At 50.0% G+C, this 22500-nt stretch overlaps 5 non-coding genes across 5 annotated transcripts; all 5 read right to left on the bottom strand.

Annotated features, from left to right (window-relative positions):
- Positions 1-6423: 6423 nt before the first annotated feature.
- On the bottom strand, positions 6424-6495 carry TRNAG-UCC (transfer RNA glycine (anticodon UCC)). The gene has a single exon. It is a non-coding gene; the product is annotated as a tRNA-Gly (tRNA).
- A 1185-nt stretch (positions 6496-7680) lies between these two features.
- Positions 7681-7752, bottom strand: TRNAG-UCC (transfer RNA glycine (anticodon UCC)). Its single transcript has one exon. It is a non-coding gene; the product is annotated as a tRNA-Gly (tRNA).
- A 6202-nt stretch (positions 7753-13954) lies between these two features.
- On the bottom strand, positions 13955-14026 carry TRNAG-UCC (transfer RNA glycine (anticodon UCC)). The gene has a single exon. It is a non-coding gene; the product is annotated as a tRNA-Gly (tRNA).
- A 1185-nt stretch (positions 14027-15211) lies between these two features.
- Positions 15212-15283, bottom strand: TRNAG-UCC (transfer RNA glycine (anticodon UCC)). Its single transcript has one exon. It is a non-coding gene; the product is annotated as a tRNA-Gly (tRNA).
- Positions 15284-17714: 2431 nt separating this feature from the next.
- Positions 17715-17786, bottom strand: TRNAG-UCC (transfer RNA glycine (anticodon UCC)). The gene has a single exon. It is a non-coding gene; the product is annotated as a tRNA-Gly (tRNA).
- Between the last annotated feature and the right edge of the window lie 4714 nt (positions 17787-22500).

Genomic DNA, 22500 nt, shown 5'->3' with positions numbered 1-22500 from the left:
CCCTGCTCGCTTCAATCCCCTCACCGATAGACAGTTGCAGAAACTAGGATGCAAGAACCTTTCCTGGATGGGGTTTTGATTTTCACGAAAAGTGTGTCAGCTTTGCTTTCAGCATGAGTCTGATTTCCAAAAAATGCATTTTGAACAATTTAAAGATTTGATCTGCGTTGGCCGGGAATAGAACCCGGGTCAACTGCTTGGAAGGCAGCTATGCTCACCACTATACCACCAACGCCTGCCTGTCTGGGCTATCTGATGGAGCGGCCCTTAGAAATAAGAATAAGTCATTGGCTGGGAATGAAAAAAGCTTGCGTTTGACGCAGAAGCAGTTCGCATCATGAGGTCTTGCCGGTCAGCCCAACATTTCCCCGGGACCCCTTAAAAAAGGAGCTTGGTTTTAAGTTTGGTTTGATTGAACAGTACATTTTGTTGGCTGGGCTGGGACCCTCTCCTATTTAGCGCAAGAGTGGAACGAGGCAGCAAGTTCAAGGAATGACATTGCATCCAGGCACTTACAGCTCTTTGTGCCCTAATGCCATGACACAAAAACATAATTTGAAAAAAGTTAGCAGAGGATGGTTTCGATCCATCGACCTCTGGGTTATGGGCCCAGCACGCTTCCGCTGCGCCACTCTGCTGGTTGGAGAACAAGAGCTTTTCTGGGCTTTTACAGCCTACAAACCGACAACCCTAGACCCAGTTTCGAGTGAAGCGGGCAGTAGGCCTTACAAAGCCAAACAACCTGCAACCACGCACTCCCATCCCATGGCCTTTTGCAGACAGGCCTCATTTCTCTAGCTCACACCCTAACTGCCAACACCCCTTCCCCTTCTCTCTCTGTCTCTCTCTCTCTGTCTCTCTCTCTCATTCTCTCTCTCTCGCAAATAGATACTTTACTTCCCAGGTGCAACAAAACAAGCCTTCTCGAGCTGGCAGATATGGGAAGGAAGGAAGGAAGGGCCAGTTTGGAAACTCAACTCAATTACCATAAATCCCCTGCTAAGGGTTATGGGAGGGAGGAATGAAGGAACTTTGCTTCAGGGAAAGGGCTGCTGCTGCTTCAGCATGTGAGGAGCGCAGCCACACGTTTCACCTTCTTCAGTATGTTGGTTTACAGGATGAGAGAGATCCTGAAACCTCACTCTAATAGGCTGAGGTGCTGTGCTCGGTGGCCTGCTGGGACCAAGGCCCGTCAGGGCAAGGCGAATAGGCCTTTGTCAGGCCTTCGTCAGGGCTTTGTCGGGGAGGGGCCAGGAGCCCTGCTCGCTTCAATCCCCTCACCGATAGACAGTTGCAGAAACTAGGATGCAAGAACCTTTCCTGGATGGGGTTTTGATTTTCACGAAAAGTGTGTCAGCTTTGCTTTCAGCATGAGTCTGATTTCCAAAAAATGCATTTTGAACAATTTAAAGATTTGATCTGCGTTGGCGGGTCAACTGCTTGGAAGGCAGCTATGCTCACCACTATACCACCAACGCCTGCCTGTCTGGGCTATCTGATGGAGCGGCCCTTAGAAATAAGAATAAGTCATTGGCTGGGAATGAAAAAAGCTTGCGTTTGACGCAGAAGCAGTTCGCATCATGAGGTCTTGCCGGTCAGCCCAACATTTCCCCGGGACCCCTTAAAAAAGGAGCTTGGTTTTAAGTTTGGTTTGATTGAACAGTACATTTTGTTGGCTGGGCTGGGACCCTCTCCTATTTAGCGCAAGAGTGGAACGAGGCAGCAAGTTCAAGGAATGACATTGCATCCAGGCACTTACAGCTCTTTGTGCCCTAATGCCATGACACAAAAACATAATTTGAAAAAAGTTAGCAGAGGATGGTTTCGATCCATCGACCTCTGGGTTATGGGCCCAGCACGCTTCCGCTGCGCCACTCTGCTGGTTGGAGAACAAGAGCTTTTCTGGGCTTTTACAGCCTACAAACCGACAACCCTAGACCCAGTTTCGAGTGAAGCGGGCAGTAGGCCTTACAAAGCCAAACAACCTGCAACCACGCACTCCCATCCCATGGCCTTTTGCAGACAGGCCTCATTTCTCTAGCTCACACCCTAACTGCCAACACCCCTTCCCCTTCTCTCTCTGTCTCTCTCTCTCTGTCTCTCTCTCTCATTCTCTCTCTCTCGCAAATAGATACTTTACTTCCCAGGTGCAACAAAACAAGCCTTCTCGAGCTGGCAGATATGGGAAGGAAGGAAGGAAGGGCCAGTTTGGAAACTCAACTCAATTACCATAAATCCCCTGCTAAGGGTTATGGGAGGGAGGAACGAAGGAACTTTGCTTCAGGGAAAGGGCTGCTGCTGCTTCAGCATGTGAGGAGCGCAGCCACACGTTTCACCTTCTTCAGTATGTTGGTTTACAGGATGAGAGAGATCCTGAAACCTCACTCTAATAGGCTGAGGTGCTGTGCTCGGTGGCCTGCTGGGACCAAGGCCCGTCAGGGCAAGGCGAATAGGCCTTTGTCAGGCCTTCGTCAGGGCTTTGTCGGGGAGGGGCCAGGAGCCCTGCTCGCTTCAATCCCCTCACCGATAGACAGTTGCAGAAACTAGGATGCAAGAACCTTTCCTGGATGGGGTTTTGATTTTCACGAAAAGTGTGTCAGCTTTGCTTTCAGCATGAGTCTGATTTCCAAAAAATGCATTTTGAACAATTTAAAGATTTGATCTGCGTTGGCCGGGAATAGAACCCGGGTCAACTGCTTGGAAGGCAGCTATGCTCACCACTATACCACCAACGCCTGCCTGTCTGGGCTATCTGATGGAGCGGCCCTTAGAAATAAGAATAAGTCATTGGCTGGGAATGAAAAAAGCTTGCGTTTGACGCAGAAGCAGTTCGCATCATGAGGTCTTGCCGGTCAGCCCAACATTTCCCCGGGACCCCTTAAAAAAGGAGCTTGGTTTTAAGTTTGGTTTGATTGAACAGTACATTTTGTTGGCTGGGCTGGGACCCTCTCCTATTTAGCGCAAGAGTGGAACGAGGCAGCAAGTTCAAGGAATGACATTGCATCCAGGCACTTACAGCTCTTTGTGCCCTAATGCCATGACACAAAAACATAATTTGAAAAAAGTTAGCAGAGGATGGTTTCGATCCATCGACCTCTGGGTTATGGGCCCAGCACGCTTCCGCTGCGCCACTCTGCTGGTTGGAGAACAAGAGCTTTTCTGGGCTTTTACAGCCTACAAACCGACAACCCTAGACCCAGTTTCGAGTGAAGCGGGCAGTAGGCCTTACAAAGCCAAACAACCTGCAACCACGCACTCCCATCCCATGGCCTTTTGCAGACAGGCCTCATTTCTCTAGCTCACACCCTAACTGCCAACACCCCTTCCCCTTCTCTCTCTGTCTCTCTCTCTCTGTCTCTCTCTCTCATTCTCTCTCTCTCGCAAATAGATACTTTACTTCCCAGGTGCAACAAAACAAGCCTTCTCGAGCTGGCAGATATGGGAAGGAAGGAAGGAAGGGCCAGTTTGGAAACTCAACTCAATTACCATAAATCCCCTGCTAAGGGTTATGGGAGGGAGGAATGAAGGAACTTTGCTTCAGGGAAAGGGCTGCTGCTGCTTCAGCATGTGAGGAGCGCAGCCACACGTTTCACCTTCTTCAGTATGTTGGTTTACAGGATGAGAGAGATCCTGAAACCTCACTCTAATAGGCTGAGGTGCTGTGCTCGGTGGCCTGCTGGGACCAAGGCCCGTCAGGGCAAGGCGAATAGGCCTTTGTCAGGCCTTCGTCAGGGCTTTGTCGGGGAGGGGCCAGGAGCCCTGCTCGCTTCAATCCCCTCACCGATAGACAGTTGCAGAAACTAGGATGCAAGAACCTTTCCTGGATGGGGTTTTGATTTTCACGAAAAGTGTGTCAGCTTTGCTTTCAGCATGAGTCTGATTTCCAAAAAATGCATTTTGAACAATTTAAAGATTTGATCTGCGTTGGCCGGGAATAGAACCCGGGTCAACTGCTTGGAAGGCAGCTATGCTCACCACTATACCACCAACGCCTGCCTGTCTGCGCTATCTGATGGAGCGGCCCTTAGAAATAAGAATAAGTCATTGGCTGGGAATGAAAAAAGCTTGCGTTTGACGCAGAAGCAGTTCGCATCATGAGGTCTTGCCGGTCAGCCCAACATTTCCCCGGGACCCCTTAAAAAAGGAGCTTGGTTTTAAGTTTGGTTTGATTGAACAGTACATTTTGTTGGCTGGGCTGGGACCCTCTCCTATTTAGCGCAAGAGTGGAACGAGGCAGCAAGTTCAAGGAATGACATTGCATCCAGGCACTTACAGCTCTTTGTGCCCTAATGCCATGACACAAAAACATAATTTGAAAAAAGTTAGCAGAGGATGGTTTCGATCCATCGACCTCTGGGTTATGGGCCCAGCACGCTTCCGCTGCGCCACTCTGCTGGTTGGAGAACAAGAGCTTTTCTGGGCTTTTACAGCCTACAAACCGACAACCCTAGACCCAGTTTCGAGTGAAGCCGGCAGTAGGCCTTACAAAGCCAAACAACCTGCAACCACGCACTCCCATCCCATGGCCTTTTGCAGACAGGCCTCATTTCTCTAGCTCACACCCTAACTGCCAACACCCCTTCCCCTTCTCTCTCTGTCTCTCTCTCTCTGTCTCTCTCTCTCATTCTCTCTCTCTCGCAAATAGATACTTTACTTCCCAGGTGCAACAAAACAAGCCTTCTCGAGCTGGCAGATATGGGAAGGAAGGAAGGAAGGGCCAGTTTGGAAACTCAACTCAATTACCATAAATCCCCTGCTAAGGGTTATGGGAGGGAGGAATGAAGGAACTTTGCTTCAGGGAAAGGGCTGCTGCTGCTTCAGCATGTGAGGAGCGCAGCCACACGTTTCACCTTCTTCAGTATGTTGGTTTACAGGATGAGAGAGATCCTGAAACCTCACTCTAATAGGCTGAGGTGCTGTGCTCGGTGGCCTGCTGGGACCAAGGCCCGTCAGGGCAAGGCGAATAGGCCTTTGTCAGGCCTTCGTCAGGGCTTTGTCGGGGAGGGGCCAGGAGCCCTGCTCGCTTCAATCCCCTCACCGATAGACAGTTGCAGAAACTAGGATGCAAGAACCTTTCCTGGATGGGGTTTTGATTTTCACGAAAAGTGTGTCAGCTTTGCTTTCAGCATGAGTCTGATTTCCAAAAAATGCATTTTGAACAATTTAAAGATTTGATCTGCGTTGGCCCCGGGTCAACTGCTTGGAAGGCAGCTATGCTCACCACTATACCACCAACGCCTGCCTGTCTGGGCTATCTGATGGAGCGGCCTTTAGAAATAAGAATAAGTCATTGGCTGGGAATGAAAAAAGCTTGCGTTTGACGCAGAAGCAGTTCGCATCATGAGGTCTTGCCGGTCAGCCCAACATTTCCCCGGGACCCCTTAAAAAAGGAGCTTGGTTTTAAGTTTGGTTTGATTGAACAGTGCATTTTGTTGGCTGGGCTGGGACCCTCTCCTATTTAGCGCAAGAGTGGAACGAGGCAGCAAGTTCAAGGAATGACATTGCATCCAGGCACTTACAGCTCTTTGTGCCCTAATGCCATGACACAAAAACATAATTTGAAAAAAGTTAGCAGAGGATGGTTTCGATCCATCGACCTCTGTGTTATGGGCCCAGCACGCTTCCGCTGCGCCACTCTGCTGGTTGGAGAACAAGAGCTTTTCTGGGCTTTTACAGCCTACAAACCGACAACCCTAGACCCAGTTTCGAGTGAAGCGGGCAGTAGGCCTTACAAAGCCAAACAACCTGCAACCACGCACTCCCATCCCATGGCCTTTTGCAGACAGGCCTCATTTCTCTAGCTCACACCCTAACTGCCAACACCCCTTCCCCTTCTCTCTCTGTCTCTCTCTCTCTGTCTCTCTCTCTCATTCTCTCTCTCTCGCAAATAGATACTTTACTTCCCAGGTGCAACAAAACAAGCCTTCTCGAGCTGGCAGATATGGGAAGGAAGGAAGGAAGGGCCAGTTTGGAAACTCAACTCAATTACCATAAATCCCCTGCTAAGGGTTATGGGAGGGAGGAATGAAGGAACTTTGCTTCAGGGAAAGGGCTGCTGCTGCTTCAGCATGTGAGGAGCGCAGCCACACGTTTCACCTTCTTCAGTATGTTGGTTTACAGGATGAGAGAGATCCTGAAACCTCACTCTAATAGGCTGAGGTGCTGTGCTCGGTGGCCTGCTGGGACCAAGGCCCGTCAGGGCAAGGCGAATAGGCCTTTGTCAGGCCTTCGTCAGGGCTTTGTCGGGGAGGGGCCAGGAGCCCTGCTCGCTTCAATCCCCTCACCGATAGACAGTTGCAGAAACTAGGATGCAAGAACCTTTCCTGGATGGGGTTTTGATTTTCACGAAAAGTGTGTCAGCTTTGCTTTCAGCATGAGTCTGATTTCCAAAAAATGCATTTTGAACAATTTAAAGATTTGATCTGCGTTGGCCGGGAATCGAACCCGGGTCAACTGCTTGGAAGGCAGCTATGCTCACCACTATACCACCAACGCCTGCCTGTCTGGGCTATCTGATGGAGCGGCCCTTAGAAATAAGAATAAGTCATTGGCTGGGAATGAAAAAAGCTTGCGTTTGACGCAGAAGCAGTTCGCATCATGAGGTCTTGCCGGTCAGCCCAACATTTCCCCGGGACCCCTTAAAAAAGGAGCTTGGTTTTAAGTTTGGTTTGATTGAACAGTACATTTTGTTGGCTGGGCTGGGACCCTCTCCTATTTAGCGCAAGAGTGGAACGAGGCAGCAAGTTCAAGGAATGACATTGCATCCAGGCACTTACAGCTCTTTGTGCCCTAATGCCATGACACAAAAACATAATTTGAAAAAAGTTAGCAGAGGATGGTTTCGATCCATCGACCTCTGGGTTATGGGCCCAGCACGCTTCCGCTGCGCCACTCTGCTGGTTGGAGAACAAGAGCTTTTCTGGGCTTTTACAGCCTACAAACCGACAACCCTAGACCCAGTTTCGAGTGAAGCGGGCAGTAGGCCTTACAAAGCCAAACAACCTGCAACCACGCACTCCCATCCCATGGCCTTTTGCAGACAGGCCTCATTTCTCTAGCTCACACCCTAACTGCCAACACCCCTTCCCCTTCTCTCTCTGTCTCTCTCTCTCTGTCTCTCTCTCTCATTCTCTCTCTCTCGCAAATAGATACTTTACTTCCCAGGTGCAACAAAACAAGCCTTCTCGAGCTGGCAGATATGGGAAGGAAGGAAGGAAGGGCCAGTTTGGAAACTCAACTCAATTACCATAAATCCCCTGCTAAGGGTTATGGGAGGGAGGAATGAAGGAACTTTGCTTCAGGGAAAGGGCTGCTGCTGCTTCAGCATGTGAGGAGCGCAGCCACACGTTTCACCTTCTTCAGTATGTTGGTTTACAGGATGAGAGAGATCCTGAAACCTCACTCTAATAGGCTGAGGTGCTGTGCTCGGTGGCCTGCTGGGACCAAGGCCCGTCAGGGCAAGGCGAATAGGCCTTTGTCAGGCCTTCGTCAGGGCTTTGTCGGGGAGGGGCCAGGAGCCCTGCTCGCTTCAATCCCCTCACCGATAGACAGTTGCAGAAACTAGGATGCAAGAACCTTTCCTGGATGGGGTTTTGATTTTCACGAAAAGTGTGTCAGCTTTGCTTTCAGCATGAGTCTGATTTCCAAAAAATGCATTTTGAACAATTTAAAGATTTGATCTGCGTTGGCCGGGAATCGAACCCGGGTCAACTGCTTGGAAGGCAGCTATGCTCACCACTATACCACCAACGCCTGCCTGTCTGGGCTATCTGATGGAGCGGCCCTTAGAAATAAGAATAAGTCATTGGCTGGGAATGAAAAAAGCTTGCGTTTGACGCAGAAGCAGTTCGCATCATGAGGTCTTGCCGGTCAGCCCAACATTTCCCCGGGACCCCTTAAAAAAGGAGCTTGGTTTTAAGTTTGGTTTGATTGAACAGTACATTTTGTTGGCTGGGCTGGGACCCTCTCCTATTTAGCGCAAGAGTGGAACGAGGCAGCAAGTTCAAGGAATGACATTGCATCCAGGCACTTACAGCTCTTTGTGCCCTAATGCCATGACACAAAAACATAATTTGAAAAAAGTTAGCAGAGGATGGTTTCGATCCATCGACCTCTGGGTTATGGGCCCAGCACGCTTCCGCTGCGCCACTCTGCTGGTTGGAGAACAAGAGCTTTTCTGGGCTTTTACAGCCTACAAACCGACAACCCTAGACCCAGTTTCGAGTGAAGCGGGCAGTAGGCCTTACAAAGCCAAACAACCTGCAACCACGCACTCCCATCCCATGGCCTTTTGCAGACAGGCCTCATTTCTCTAGCTCACACCCTAACTGCCAACACCCCTTCCCCTTCTCTCTCTGTCTCTCTCTCTCTGTCTCTCTCTCTCATTCTCTCTCTCTCGCAAATAGATACTTTACTTCCCAGGTGCAACAAAACAAGCCTTCTCGAGCTGGCAGATATGGGAAGGAAGGAAGGAAGGGCCAGTTTGGAAACTCAACTCAATTACCATAAATCCCCTGCTAAGGGTTATGGGAGGGAGGAATGAAGGAACTTTGCTTCAGGGAAAGGGCTGCTGCTGCTTCAGCATGTGAGGAGCGCAGCCACACGTTTCACCTTCTTCAGTATGTTGGTTTACAGGATGAGAGAGATCCTGAAACCTCACTCTAATAGGCTGAGGTGCTGTGCTCGGTGGCCTGCTGGGACCAAGGCCCGTCAGGGCAAGGCGAATAGGCCTTTGTCAGGCCTTCGTCAGGGCTTTGTCGGGGAGGGGCCAGGAGCCCTGCTCGCTTCAATCCCCTCACCGATAGACAGTTGCAGAAACTAGGATGCAAGAACCTTTCCTGGATGGGGTTTTGATTTTCACGAAAAGTGTGTCAGCTTTGCTTTCAGCATGAGTCTGATTTCCAAAAAATGCATTTTGAACAATTTAAAGATTTGATCTGCGTTGGCCCCGGGTCAACTGCTTGGAAGGCAGCTATGCTCACCACTATACCACCAACGCCTGCCTGTCTGGGCTATCTGATGGAGCGGCCTTTAGAAATAAGAATAAGTCATTGGCTGGGAATGAAAAAAGCTTGCGTTTGACGCAGAAGCAGTTCGCATCATGAGGTCTTGCCGGTCAGCCCAACATTTCCCCGGGACCCCTTAAAAAAGGAGCTTGGTTTTAAGTTTGGTTTGATTGAACAGTGCATTTTGTTGGCTGGGCTGGGACCCTCTCCTATTTAGCGCAAGAGTGGAACGAGGCAGCAAGTTCAAGGAATGACATTGCATCCAGGCACTTACAGCTCTTTGTGCCCTAATGCCATGACACAAAAACATAATTTGAAAAAAGTTAGCAGAGGATGGTTTCGATCCATCGACCTCTGTGTTATGGGCCCAGCACGCTTCCGCTGCGCCACTCTGCTGGTTGGAGAACAAGAGCTTTTCTGGGCTTTTACAGCCTACAAACCGACAACCCTAGACCCAGTTTCGAGTGAAGCGGGCAGTAGGCCTTACAAAGCCAAACAACCTGCAACCACGCACTCCCATCCCATGGCCTTTTGCAGACAGGCCTCATTTCTCTAGCTCACACCCTAACTGCCAACACCCCTTCCCCTTCTCTCTCTGTCTCTCTCTCTCTGTCTCTCTCTCTCATTCTCTCTCTCTCGCAAATAGATACTTTACTTCCCAGGTGCAACAAAACAAGCCTTCTCGAGCTGGCAGATATGGGAAGGAAGGAAGGAAGGGCCAGTTTGGAAACTCAACTCAATTACCATAAATCCCCTGCTAAGGGTTATGGGAGGGAGGAATGAAGGAACTTTGCTTCAGGGAAAGGGCTGCTGCTGCTTCAGCATGTGAGGAGCGCAGCCACACGTTTCACCTTCTTCAGTATGTTGGTTTACAGGATGAGAGAGATCCTGAAACCTCACTCTAATAGGCTGAGGTGCTGTGCTCGGTGGCCTGCTGGGACCAAGGCCCGTCAGGGCAAGGCGAATAGGCCTTTGTCAGGCCTTCGTCAGGGCTTTGTCGGGGAGGGGCCAGGAGCCCTGCTCGCTTCAATCCCCTCACCGATAGACAGTTGCAGAAACTAGGATGCAAGAACCTTTCCTGGATGGGGTTTTGATTTTCACGAAAAGTGTGTCAGCTTTGCTTTCAGCATGAGTCTGATTTCCAAAAAATGCATTTTGAACAATTTAAAGATTTGATCTGCGTTGGCAGGGAATCGAACCCGGGTCAACTGCTTGGAAGGCAGCTATGCTCACCACTATACCACCAACGCCTGCCTGTCTGGGCTATCTGATGGAGCGGCCCTTAGAAATAAGAATAAGTCATTGGCTGGGAATGAAAAAAGCTTGCGTTTGACGCAGAAGCAGTTCGCATCATGAGGTCTTGCCGGTCAGCCCAACATTTCCCCGGGACCCCTTAAAAAAGGAGCTTGGTTTTAAGTTTGGTTTGATTGAACAGTACATTTTGTTGGCTGGGCTGGGACCCTCTCCTATTTAGCGCAAGAGTGGAACGAGGCAGCAAGTTCAAGGAATGACATTGCATCCAGGCACTTACAGCTCTTTGTGCCCTAATGCCATGACACAAAAACATAATTTGAAAAAAGTTAGCAGAGGATGGTTTCGATCCATCGACCTCTGGGTTATGGGCCCAGCACGCTTCCGCTGCGCCACTCTGCTGGTTGGAGAACAAGAGCTTTTCTGGGCTTTTACAGCCTACAAACCGACAACCCTAGACCCAGTTTCGAGTGAAGCGGGCAGTAGGCCTTACAAAGCCAAACAACCTGCAACCACGCACTCCCATCCCATGGCCTTTTGCAGACAGGCCTCATTTCTCTAGCTCACACCCTAACTGCCAACACCCCTTCCCCTTCTCTCTCTGTCTCTCTCTCTCTGTCTCTCTCTCTCATTCTCTCTCTCTCGCAAATAGATACTTTACTTCCCAGGTGCAACAAAACAAGCCTTCTCGAGCTGGCAGATATGGGAAGGAAGGAAGGAAGGGCCAGTTTGGAAACTCAACTCAATTACCATAAATCCCCTGCTAAGGGTTATGGGAGGGAGGAATGAAGGAACTTTGCTTCAGGGAAAGGGCTGCTGCTGCTTCAGCATGTGAGGAGCGCAGCCACACGTTTCACCTTCTTCAGTATGTTGGTTTACAGGATGAGAGAGATCCTGAAACCTCACTCTAATAGGCTGAGGTGCTGTGCTCGGTGGCCTGCTGGGACCAAGGCCCGTCAGGGCAAGGCGAATAGGCCTTTGTCAGGCCTTCGTCAGGGCTTTGTCGGGGAGGGGCCAGGAGCCCTGCTCGCTTCAATCCCCTCACCGATAGACAGTTGCAGAAACTAGGATGCAAGAACCTTTCCTGGATGGGGTTTTGATTTTCACGAAAAGTGTGTCAGCTTTGCTTTCAGCATGAGTCTGATTTCCAAAAAATGCATTTTGAACAATTTAAAGATTTGATCTGCGTTGGCCGGGAATCGAACCCGGGTCAACTGCTTGGAAGGGAGCTATGCTCACCACTATACCACCAACGCCTGCCTGTCTGGGCTATCTGATGGAGCGGCCCTTAGAAATAAGAATAAGTCATTGGCTGGGAATGAAAAAAGCTTGCGTTTGACGCAGAAGCAGTTCGCATCATGAGGTCTTGCCGGTCAGCCCAACATTTCCCCGGGACCCCTTAAAAAAGGAGCTTGGTTTTAAGTTTGGTTTGATTGAACAGTACATTTTGTTGGCTGGGCTGGGACCCTCTCCTATTTAGCGCAAGAGTGGAACGAGGCAGCAAGTTCAAGGAATGACATTGCATCCAGGCACTTACAGCTCTTTGTGCCCTAATGCCATGACACAAAAACATAATTTGAAAAAAGTTAGCAGAGGATGGTTTCGATCCATCGACCTCTGGGTTATGGGCCCAGCACGCTTCCGCTGCGCCACTCTGCTGGTTGGAGAACAAGAGCTTTTCTGGGCTTTTACAGCCTACAAACCGACAACCCTAGACCCAGTTTCGAGTGAAGCGGGCAGTAGGCCTTACAAAGTCAAACAACCTGCAACCACGCACTCCCATCCCATGGCCTTTTGCAGACAGGCCTCATTTCTCTAGCTCACACCCTAACTGCCAACACCCCTTCCCCTTCTCTCTCTGTCTCTCTCTCTCTGTCTCTCTCTCTCATTCTCTCTCTCTCGCAAATAGATACTTTACTTCCCAGGTGCAACAAAACAAGCCTTCTCGAGCTGGCAGATATGGGAAGGAAGGAAGGAAGGGCCAGTTTGGAAACTCAACTCAATTACCATAAATCCCCTGCTAAGGGTTATGGGAGGGAGGAATGAAGGAACTTTGCTTCAGGGAAAGGGCTGCTGCTGCTTCAGCATGTGAGGAGCGCAGCCACACGTTTCACCTTCTTCAGTATGTTGGTTTACAGGATGAGAGAGATCCTGAAACCTCACTCTAATAGGCTGAGGTGCTGTGCTCGGTGGCCTGCTGGGACCAAGGCCCGTCAGGGCAAGGCGAATAGGCCTTTGTCAGGCCTTCGTCAGGGCTTTGTCGGGGAGGGGCCAGGAGCCCTGCTCGCTTCAATCCCCTCACCGATAGACAGTTGCAGAAACTAGGATGCAAGAACCTTTCCTGGATGGGGTTTTGATTTTCACGAAAAGTGTGTCAGCTTTGCTTTCAGCATGAGTCTGATTTCCAAAAAATGCATTTTGAACAATTTAAAGATTTGATCTGCCTTGGCCGGGAATAGAACCCGGGTCAACTGCTTGGAAGGCAGCTATGCTCACCACTATACCACCAACGCCTGCCTGTCTGGGCTATCTGATGGAGCGGCCCTTAGAAATAAGAATAAGTCATTGGCTGGGAATGAAAAAAGCTTGCGTTTGACGCAGAAGCAGTTCGCATCATGAGGTCTTGCCGGTCAGCCCAACATTTCCCCGGGACCCCTTAAAAAAGGAGCTTGGTTTTAAGTTTGGTTTGATTGAACAGTACATTTTGTTGGCTGGGCTGGGACCCTCTCCTATTTAGCGCAAGAGTGGAACGAGGCAGCAAGTTCAAGGAATGACATTGCATCCAGGCACTTACAGCTCTTTGTGCCCTAATGCCATGACACAAAAACATAATTTGAAAAAAGTTAGCAGAGGATGGTTTCGATCCATCGACCTCTGGGTTATGGGCCCAGCACGCTTCCGCTGCGCCACTCTGCTGGTTGGAGAACAAGAGCTTTTCTGGGCTTTTACAGCCTACAAACCGACAACCCTAGACCCAGTTTCGAGTGAAGCGGGCAGTAGGCCTTACAAAGCCAAACAACCTGCAACCACGCACTCCCATCCCATGGCCTTTTGCAGACAGGCCTCATTTCTCTAGCTCACACCCTAACTGCCAACACCCCTTCCCCTTCTCTCTCTGTCTCTCTCTCTCTGTCTCTCTCTCTCATTCTCTCTCTCTCGCAAATAGATACTTTACTTCCCAGGTGCAACAAAACAAGCCTTCTCGAGCTGGCAGATATGGGAAGGAAGGAAGGAAGGGCCAGTTTGGAAACTCAACTCAATTACCATAAATCCCCTGCTAAGGGTTATGGGAGGGAGGAATGAAGGAACTTTGCTTCAGGGAAAGGGCTGCTGCTGCTTCAGCATGTGAGGAGCGCAGCCACACGTTTCACCTTCTTCAGTATGTTGGTTTACAGGATGAGAGAGATCCTGAAACCTCACTCTAATAGGCTGAGGTGCTGTGCTCGGTGGCCTGCTGGGACCAAGGCCCGTCAGGGCAAGGCGAATAGGCCTTTGTCAGGCCTTCGTCAGGGCTTTGTCGGGGAGGGGCCAGGAGCCCTGCTCGCTTCAATCCCCTCACCGATAGACAGTTGCAGAAACTAGGATGCAAGAACCTTTCCTGGATGGGGTTTTGATTTTCACGAAAAGTGTGTCAGCTTTGCTTTCAGCATGAGTCTGATTTCCAAAAAATGCATTTTGAACAATTTAAAGATTTGATCTGCGTTGGCCGGGAATCGAACCCGGGTCAACTGCTTGGAAGGCAGCTATGCTCACCACTATACCACCAACGCCTGCCTGTCTGGGCTATCTGATGGAGCGGCCCTTAGAAATAAGAATAAGTCATTGGCTGGGAATGAAAAAAGCTTGCGTTTGACGCAGAAGCAGTTCGCATCATGAGGTCTTGCCGGTCAGCCCAACATTTCCCCGGGACCCCTTAAAAAAGGAGCTTGGTTTTAAGTTTGGTTTGATTGAACAGTACATTTTGTTGGCTGGGCTGGGACCCTCTCCTATTTAGCGCAAGAGTGGAACGAGGCAGCAAGTTCAAGGAATGACATTGCATCCAGGCACTTACAGCTCTTTGTGCCCTAATGCCATGACACAAAAACATAATTTGAAAAAAGTTAGCAGAGGATGGTTTCGATCCATCGACCTCTGGGTTATGGGCCCAGCACGCTTCCGCTGCGCCACTCTGCTGGTTGGAGAACAAGAGCTTTTCTGGGCTTTTACAGCCTACAAACCGACAACCCTAGACCCAGTTTCGAGTGAAGCGGGCAGTAGGCCTTACAAAGCCAAACAACCTGCAACCACGCACTCCCATCCCATGGCCTTTTGCAGACAGGCCTCATTTCTCTAGCTCACACCCTAACTGCCAACACCCCTTCCCCTTCTCTCTCTGTCTCTCTCTCTCTGTCTCTCTCTCTCATTCTCTCTCTCTCGCAAATAGATACTTTACTTCCCAGGTGCAACAAAACAAGCCTTCTCGAGCTGGCAGATATGGGAAGGAAGGAAGGAAGGGCCAGTTTGGAAACTCAACTCAATTACCATAAATCCCCTGCTAAGGGTTATGGGAGGGAGGAATGAAGGAACTTTGCTTCAGGGAAAGGGCTGCTGCTGCTTCAGCATGTGAGGAGCGCAGCCACACGTTTCACCTTCTTCAGTATGTTGGTTTACAGGATGAGAGAGATCCTGAAACCTCACTCTAATAGGCTGAGGTGCTGTGCTCGGTGGCCTGCTGGGACCAAGGCCCGTCAGGGCAAGGCGAATAGGCCTTTGTCAGGCCTTCGTCAGGGCTTTGTCGGGGAGGGGCCAGGAGCCCTGCTCGCTTCAATCCCCTCACCGATAGACAGTTGCAGAAACTAGGATGCAAGAACCTTTCCTGGATGGGGTTTTGATTTTCACGAAAAGTGTGTCAGCTTTGCTTTCAGCATGAGTCTGATTTCCAAAAAATGCATTTTGAACAATTTAAAGATTTGATCTGCGTTGGCCGGGAATCGAACCCGGGTCAACTGCTTGGAAGGCAGCTATGCTCACCACTATACCACCAACGCCTGCCTGTTTGGGCTATCTGATGGAGCGGCCCTTAGAAATAAGAATAAGTCATTGGCTGGGAATGAAAAAAGCTTGCGTTTGACGCAGAAGCAGTTCGCATCATGAGGTCTTGCCGGTCAGCCCAACATTTCCCCGGGACCCCTTAAAAAAGGAGCTTGGTTTTAAGTTTGGTTTGATTGAACAGTACATTTTGTTGGCTGGGCTGGGACCCTCTCCTATTTAGCGCAAGAGTGGAACGAGGCAGCAAGTTCAAGGAATGACATTGCATCCAGGCACTTACAGCTCTTTGTGCCCTAATGCCATGACACAAAAACATAATTTGAAAAAAGTTAGCAGAGGATGGTTTCGATCCATCGACCTCTGGGTTATGGGCCCAGCACGCTTCCGCTGCGCCACTCTGCTGGTTGGAGAACAAGAGCTTTTCTGGGCTTTTACAGCCTACAAACCGACAACCCTAGACCCAGTTTCGAGTGAAGCGGGCAGTAGGCCTTACAAAGCCAAACAACCTGCAACCACGCACTCCCATCCCATGGCCTTTTGCAGACAGGCCTCATTTCTCTAGCTCACACCCTAACTGCCAACACCCCTTCCCCTTCTCTCTCTGTCTCTCTCTCTCTGTCTCTCTCTCTCATTCTCTCTCTCTCGCAAATAGATACTTTACTTCCCAGGTGCAACAAAACAAGCCTTCTCGAGCTGGCAGATATGGGAAGGAAGGAAGGAAGGGCCAGTTTGGAAACTCAACTCAATTACCATAAATCCCCTGCTAAGGGTTATGGGAGGGAGGAATGAAGGAACTTTGCTTCAGGGAAAGGGCTGCTGCTGCTTCAGCATGTGAGGAGCGCAGCCACACGTTTCACCTTCTTCAGTATGTTGGTTTACAGGATGAGAGAGATCCTGAAACCTCACTCTAATAGGCTGAGGTGCTGTGCTCGGTGGCCTGCTGGGACCAAGGCCCGTCAGGGCAAGGCGAATAGGCCTTTGTCAGGCCTTCGTCAGGGCTTTGTCGGGGAGGGGCTAGGAGCCCTGCTCGCTTCAATCCCCTCACCGATAGACAGTTGCAGAAACTAGGATGCAAGAACCTTTCCTGGATGGGGTTTTGATTTTCACGAAAAGTGTGTCAGCTTTGCTTTCAGCATGAGTCTGATTTCCAAAAAATGCATTTTGAACAATTTAAAGATTTGATCTGCGTTGGCCCCGGGTCAACTGCTTGGAAGGCAGCTATGCTCACCACTATACCACCAACGCCTGCCTGTCTGGGCTATCTGATGGAGCGGCCTTTAGAAATAAGAATAAGTCATTGGCTGGGAATGAAAAAAGCTTGCGTTTGACGCAGAAGCAGTTCGCATCATGAGGTCTTGCCGGTCAGCCCAACATTTCCCCGGGACCCCTTAAAAAAGGAGCTTGGTTTTAAGTTTGGTTTGATTGAACAGTGCATTTTGTTGGCTGGGCTGGGACCCTCTCCTATTTAGCGCAAGAGTGGAACGAGGCAGCAAGTTCAAGGAATGACATTGCATCCAGGCACTTACAGCTCTTTGTGCCCTAATGCCATGACACAAAAACATAATTTGAAAAAAGTTAGCAGAGGATGGTTTCGATCCATCGACCTCTGTGTTATGGGCCCAGCACGCTTCCGCTGCGCCACTCTGCTGGTTGGAGAACAAGAGCTTTTCTGGGCTTTTACAGCCTACAAACCGACAACCCTAGACCCAGTTTCGAGTGAAGCGGGCAGTAGGCCTTACAAAGCCAAACAACCTGCAACCACGCACTCCCATCCCATGGCCTTTTGCAGACAGGCCTCATTTCTCTAGCTCACACCCTAACTGCCAACACCCCTTCCCCTTCTCTCTCTGTCTCTCTCTCTCTGTCTCTCTCTCTCATTCTCTCTCTCTCGCAAATAGATACTTTACTTCCCAGGTGCAACAAAACAAGCCTTCTCGAGCTGGCAGATATGGGAAGGAAGGAAGGAAGGGCCAGTTTGGAAACTCAACTCAATTACCATAAATCCCCTGCTAAGGGTTATGGGAGGGAGGAATGAAGGAACTTTGCTTCAGGGAAAGGGCTGCTGCTGCTTCAGCATGTGAGGAGCGCAGCCACACGTTTCACCTTCTTCAGTATGTTGGTTTACAGGATGAGAGAGATCCTGAAACCTCACTCTAATAGGCTGAGGTGCTGTGCTCGGTGGCCTGCTGGGACCAAGGCCCGTCAGGGCAAGGCGAATAGGCCTTTGTCAGGCCTTCGTCAGGGCTTTGTCGGGGAGGGGCCAGGAGCCCTGCTCGCTTCAATCCCCTCACCGATAGACAGTTGCAGAAACTAGGATGCAAGAACCTTTCCTGGATGGGGTTTTGATTTTCACGAAAAGTGTGTCAGCTTTGCTTTCAGCATGAGTCTGATTTCCAAAAAATGCATTTTGAACAATTTAAAGATTTGATCTGCGTTGGCCGGGAATCGAACCCGGGTCAACTGCTTGGAAGGCAGCTATGCTCACCACTATACCACCAACGCCTGCCTGTCTGGGCTATCTGATGGAGCGGCCCTTAGAAATAAGAATAAGTCATTGGCTGGGAATGAAAAAAGCTTGCGTTTGACGCAGAAGCAGTTCGCATCATGAGGTCTTGCCGGTCAGCCCAACATTTCCCCGGGACCCCTTAAAAAAGGAGCTTGGTTTTAAGTTTGGTTTGATTGAACAGTACATTTTGTTGGCTGGGCTGGGACCCTCTCCTATTTAGCGCAAGAGTGGAACGAGGCAGCAAGTTCAAGGAATGACATTGCATCCAGGCACTTACAGCTCTTTGTGCCCTAATGCCATGACACAAAAACATAATTTGAAAAAAGTTAGCAGAGGATGGTTTCGATCCATCGACCTCTGGGTTATGGGCCCAGCACGCTTCCGCTGCGCCACTCTGCTGGTTGGAGAACAAGAGCTTTTCTGGGCTTTTACAGCCTACAAACCGACAACCCTAGACCCAGTTTCGAGTGAAGCGGGCAGTAGGCCTTACAAAGCCAAACAACCTGCAACCACGCACTCCCATCCCATGGCCTTTTGCAGACAGGCCTCATTTCTCTAGCTCACACCCTAACTGCCAACACCCCTTCCCCTTCTCTCTCTGTCTCTCTCTCTCTGTCTCTCTCTCTCATTCTCTCTCTCTCGCAAATAGATACTTTACTTCCCAGGTGCAACAAAACAAGCCTTCTCGAGCTGGCAGATATGGGAAGGAAGGAAGGAAGGGCCAGTTTGGAAACTCAACTCAATTACCATAAATCCCCTGCTAAGGGTTATGGGAGGGAGGAATGAAGGAACTTTGCTTCAGGGAAAGGGCTGCTGCTGCTTCAGCATGTGAGGAGCGCAGCCACACGTTTCACCTTCTTCAGTATGTTGGTTTACAGGATGAGAGAGATCCTGAAACCTCACTCTAATAGGCTGAGGTGCTGTGCTCGGTGGCCTGCTGGGACCAAGGCCCGTCAGGGCAAGGCGAATAGGCCTTTGTCAGGCCTTCGTCAGGGCTTTGTCGGGGAGGGGCCAGGAGCCCTGCTCGCTTCAATCCCCTCACCGATAGACAGTTGCAGAAACTAGGATGCAAGAACCTTTCCTGGATGGGGTTTTGATTTTCACGAAAAGTGTGTCAGCTTTGCTTTCAGCATGAGTCTGATTTCCAAAAAATGCATTTTGAACAATTTAAAGATTTGATCTGCGTTGGCCGGGAATCGAACCCGGGTCAACTGCTTGGAAGGGAGCTATGCTCACCACTATACCACCAACGCCTGCCTGTCTGGGCTATCTGATGGAGCGGCCCTTAGAAATAAGAATAAGTCATTGGCTGGGAATGAAAAAAGCTTGCGTTTGACGCAGAAGCAGTTCGCATCATGAGGTCTTGCCGGTCAGCCCAACATTTCCCCGGGACCCCTTAAAAAAGGAGCTTGGTTTTAAGTTTGGTTTGATTGAACAGTACATTTTGTTGGCTGGGCTGGGACCCTCTCCTATTTAGCGCAAGAGTGGAACGAGGCAGCAAGTTCAAGGAATGACATTGCATCCAGGCACTTACAGCTCTTTGTGCCCTAATGCCATGACACAAAAACATAATTTGAAAAAAGTTAGCAGAGGATGGTTTCGATCCATCGACCTCTGGGTTATGGGCCCAGCACGCTTCCGCTGCGCCACTCTGCTGGTTGGAGAACAAGAGCTTTTCTGGGCTTTTACAGCCTACAAACCGACAACCCTAGACCCAGTTTCGAGTGAAGCGGGCAGTAGGCCTTACAAAGTCAAACAACCTGCAACCACGCACTCCCATCCCATGGCCTTTTGCAGACAGGCCTCATTTCTCTAGCTCACACCCTAACTGCCAACACCCCTTCCCCTTCTCTCTCTGTCTCTCTCTCTCTGTCTCTCTCTCTCATTCTCTCTCTCTCGCAAATAGATACTTTACTTCCCAGGTGCAACAAAACAAGCCTTCTCGAGCTGGCAGATATGGGAAGGAAGGAAGGAAGGGCCAGTTTGGAAACTCAACTCAATTACCATAAATCCCCTGCTAAGGGTTATGGGAGGGAGGAATGAAGGAACTTTGCTTCAGGGAAAGGGCTGCTGCTGCTTCAGCATGTGAGGAGCGCAGCCACACGTTTCACCTTCTTCAGTATGTTGGTTTACAGGATGAGAGAGATCCTGAAACCTCACTCTAATAGGCTGAGGTGCTGTGCTCGGTGGCCTGCTGGGACCAAGGCCCGTCAGGGCAAGGCGAATAGGCCTTTGTCAGGCCTTCGTCAGGGCTTTGTCGGGGAGGGGCCAGGAGCCCTGCTCGCTTCAATCCCCTCACCGATAGACAGTTGCAGAAACTAGGATGCAAGAACCTTTCCTGGATGGGGTTTTGATTTTCACGAAAAGTGTGTCAGCTTTGCTTTCAGCATGAGTCTGATTTCCAAAAAATGCATTTTGAACAATTTAAAGATTTGATCTGCGTTGGCCGGGAATAGAACCCGGGTCAACTGCTTGGAAGGCAGCTATGCTCACCACTATACCACCAACGCCTGCCTGTCTGGGCTATCTGATGGAGCGGCCCTTAGAAATAAGAATAAGTCATTGGCTGGGAATGAAAAAAGCTTGCGTTTGACGCAGAAGCAGTTCGCATCATGAGGTCTTGCCGGTCAGCCCAACATTTCCCCGGGACCCCTTAAAAAAGGAGCTTGGTTTTAAGTTTGGTTTGATTGAACAGTACATTTTGTTGGCTGGGCTGGGACCCTCTCCTATTTAGCGCAAGAGTGGAACGAGGCAGCAAGTTCAAGGAATGACATTGCATCCAGGCACTTACAGCTCTTTGTGCCCTAATGCCATGACACAAAAACATAATTTGAAAAAAGTTAGCAGAGGATGGTTTCGATCCATCGACCTCTGGGTTATGGGCCCAGCACGCTTCCGCTGCGCCACTCTGCTGGTTGGAGAACAAGAGCTTTTCTGGGCTTTTACAGCCTACAAACCGACAACCCTAGACCCAGTTTCGAGTGAAGCGGGCAGTAGGCCTTACAAAGCCAAACAACCTGCAACCACGCACTCCCATCCCATGGCCTTTTGCAGACAGGCCTCATTTCTCTAGCTCACACCCTAACTGCCAACACCCCTTCCCCTTCTCTCTCTGTCTCTCTCTCTCTGTCTCTCTCTCTCATTCTCTCTCTCTCGCAAATAGATACTTTACTTCCCAGGTGCAACAAAACAAGCCTTCTCGAGCTGGCAGATATGGGAAGGAAGGAAGGAAGGGCCAGTTTGGAAACTCAACTCAATTACCATAAATCCCCTGCTAAGGGTTATGGGAGGGAGGAATGAAGGAACTTTGCTTCAGGGAAAGGGCTGCTGCTGCTTCAGCATGTGAGGAGCGCAGCCACACGTTTCACCTTCTTCAGTATGTTGGTTTACAGGATGAGAGAGATCCTGAAACCTCACTCTAATAGGCTGAGGTGCTGTGCTCGGTGGCCTGCTGGGACCAAGGCCCGTCAGGGCAAGGCGAATAGGCCTTTGTCAGGCCTTCGTCAGGGCTTTGTCGAGGAGGGGCCAGGAGCCCTGCTCGCTTCAATCCCCTCACCGATAGACAGTTGCAGAAACTAGGATGCAAGAACCTTTCCTGGATGGGGTTTTGATTTTCACGAAAAGTGTGTCAGCTTTGCTTTCAGCATGAGTCTGATTTCCAAAAAATGCATTTTGAACAATTTAAAGATTTGATCTGCGTTGGCAGGGAATCGAACCCAGGTCAACTGCTTGGAAGGCAGCTATGCTCACCACTATACCACCAACGCCTGCCTGTCTGGGCTATCTGATGGAGCGGCCCTTAGAAATAAGAATAAGTCATTGGCTGGGAATGAAAAAAGCTTGCGTTTGACGCAGAAGCAGTTCGCATCATGAGGTCTTGCCGGTCAGCCCAACATTTCCCCGGGACCCCTTAAAAAAGGAGCTTGGTTTTAAGTTTGGTTTGATTGAACAGTACATTTTGTTGGCTGGGCTGGGACCCTCTCCTATTTAGCGCAAGAGTGGAACGAGGCAGCAAGTTCAAGGAATGACATTGCATCCAGGCACTTACAGCTCTTTGTGCCCTAATGCCATGACACAAAAACATAATTTGAAAAAAGTTAGCAGAGGATGGTTTCGATCCATCGACCTCTGGGTTATGGGCCCAGCACGCTTCCGCTGCGCCACTCTGCTGGTTGGAGAACAAGAGCTTTTCTGGGCTTTTACAGCCTACAAACCGACAACCCTAGACCCAGTTTCGAGTGAAGCGGGCAGTAGGCCTTACAAAGCCAAACAACCTGCAACCACGCACTCCCATCCCATGGCCTTTTGCAGACAGGCCTCATTTCTCTAGCTCACACCCTAACTGCCAACACCCCTTCCCCTTCTCTCTCTGTCTCTCTCTCTCTGTCTCTCTCTCTCATTCTCTCTCTCTCGCAAATAGATACTTTACTTCCCAGGTGCAACAAAACAAGCCTTCTCGAGCTGGCAGATATGGGAAGGAAGGAAGGAAGGGCCAGTTTGGAAACTCAACTCAATTACCATAAATCCCCTGCTAAGGGTTATGGGAGGGAGGAATGAAGGAACTTTGCTTCAGGGAAAGGGCTGCTGCTGCTTCAGCATGTGAGGAGCGCAGCCACACGTTTCACCTTCTTCAGTATGTTGGTTTACAGGATGAGAGAGATCCTGAAACCTCACTCTAATAGGCTGAGGTGCTGTGCTCGGTGGCCTGCT

Source organism: Ambystoma mexicanum, chromosome 6q, assembly GCF_040938575.1.
Source record: "Ambystoma mexicanum isolate Mex_15411 chromosome 6q, UKY_AmexF1_1, whole genome shotgun sequence".
NCBI classification, from domain to species: domain Eukaryota; kingdom Metazoa; phylum Chordata; class Amphibia; order Caudata; family Ambystomatidae; genus Ambystoma; species Ambystoma mexicanum.
This window is presented reverse-complemented; position numbering and strand designations above follow the sequence as displayed.